The sequence below is a fragment of the Ischnura elegans genome, chromosome 2, assembly GCF_921293095.1.
Source record: "Ischnura elegans chromosome 2, ioIscEleg1.1, whole genome shotgun sequence".
Lineage (NCBI taxonomy): Eukaryota > Metazoa > Arthropoda > Insecta > Odonata > Coenagrionidae > Ischnura > Ischnura elegans.
In genome coordinates, this window is record NC_060247.1 from 117,180,037 (window position 1) to 117,181,841 (window position 1,805).

Below are 1,805 nucleotides of genomic sequence, written 5' to 3' on the forward strand. Positions count from 1 at the left end.
TCAATATATCTTTTTTTCAATATGTCCTTTTTTCAAAATTTCCTTTTTCAAATATTACCTTTTTTCTATACTTCCTTTTTTCAATATTTCATTTTTTCTATACATCCTTTTTTCAATATTTCCTTTTTTCAATATTTCTTTTTTCAATATTTCCTTTTTTCAATATTTCCTTTTTTCTATACTTCCTTATTTCAATATTTCCTTTTTTCAATATTTCCTTTTTTCAATATTTCCTTTTGTCATTATTTCCTTCTTTCTATACTTCTTTTTGTCAATATTTCCTTTTGTCAAAATTTCCTTTTGCAATATTTCCTTTTGTCATAATTTCCTATTTTCAATATTTCCTTTTGTAAATATTTCCTTTTGTCAATATTTCCTTTATTCAATATTTCCTTTTGTCAATATTTCCTTTTTTCTATACTTCCTTTTGTCAATAATTTTTTGTCATAATTCCTTTTGTCAATATTTCCTTATGTCAATATTTAATTTTTTTCAATATTTCCTTTTTTCAATATTTCTTTTTTTCTATACTTCTTTTTGTCAATATTTCCTTTTTTCAATATTTTTTTTTGCCAATATTTCCTTTTTTCTATACTTCCTTTTTTCAATACTTCCTTTTTTCAATATTTCCTTTTGTCAATATTTCCTTTTTTCAATATTTCCTTTTTTCAATATTTCCTTTTTTCAATATTTCCTTTTGCCAATATTTCCTTTTTTCTATACTTCCTTTTTTCAATATTTCCTTTTTCCAATATTTCCTTTTGTCATTATTTCCTTCTTTCTATACTTCTTTTTGTCAATATTTCCTTTTGTTAAAATTTCCTTTTGCAATATTTCCTTTTGTCATAATTTCCTATTTTCAATATTTCCTTTTGTAAATATTTCCTTTTGTCAATATTTCCTTTATTCAATATTTACTTTTGTCAATATTTCCTTTTTTCTATACTTCCTTTTGTCAATAATTTTTTGTCAATATTTCCTTTTGTCAATATTTCCTTATGTCAATATTTAATTTTTTTCAATATTTCCTTTTTTCAAAAATTTTTTTTGTCAATATTTCCTTTTTTCAATATTTCTTTTTTTCTATACTACTTTTTGTCAATATTTCCTTTTTTCAATATTTCCTTTTGCCAATATTTCCTTTTTTCTATACTTCCTTTTTTCAATACTTCCTTTTTTCAATATTTCCTTTTGTCAATATTTCCTTTTTTCAATATTTCCTTTTGCCAATATTTCCTTTTTTCTATACTTCCTTTTTTCAATATTTTACTTTTTCCAATATTTCCTTTTTTCTATACACCCTTTTGTCAATATTTCAATTTTTCAATATTTTTTTTTTTTTATATTTCCTTTTTTCAATATTTCCTTTTTTTAATATTTCCTTTTTTCAATATTTCCTTTTTTCAATATTTCCTTTTGTCAATATTTCCTTCTTTTTTTACTTCCTTTTGTCAATATTTCCTTTAGTCAATATTTCCTTTATTCAATATTTCCTTTTGTCAATATTTCCCTTTTTTCTATACTTCCTTTTGTCAATAGTTTTTTTGTCAAATTATCCTTTAGTCAATATTTCCTTATTTCAATATTTCCTTTTTTCAATATTTCCTTTTGTCATTATTTCCTTTTTTCTATGTTTTCTTTTTTCAATATTTCCTTTTGTCAATATTTCCTTTTGTAATTTATCCTTTTTTCAATATTTCCTTTTTTCTATACTTCCTTTTTTCCATACTTCCTTTTTTCCATATTTCTTTTTTTCCATATTTCCTTTTTTCAATATTTCCTCTTATCTATACTTCCTTTTTTCA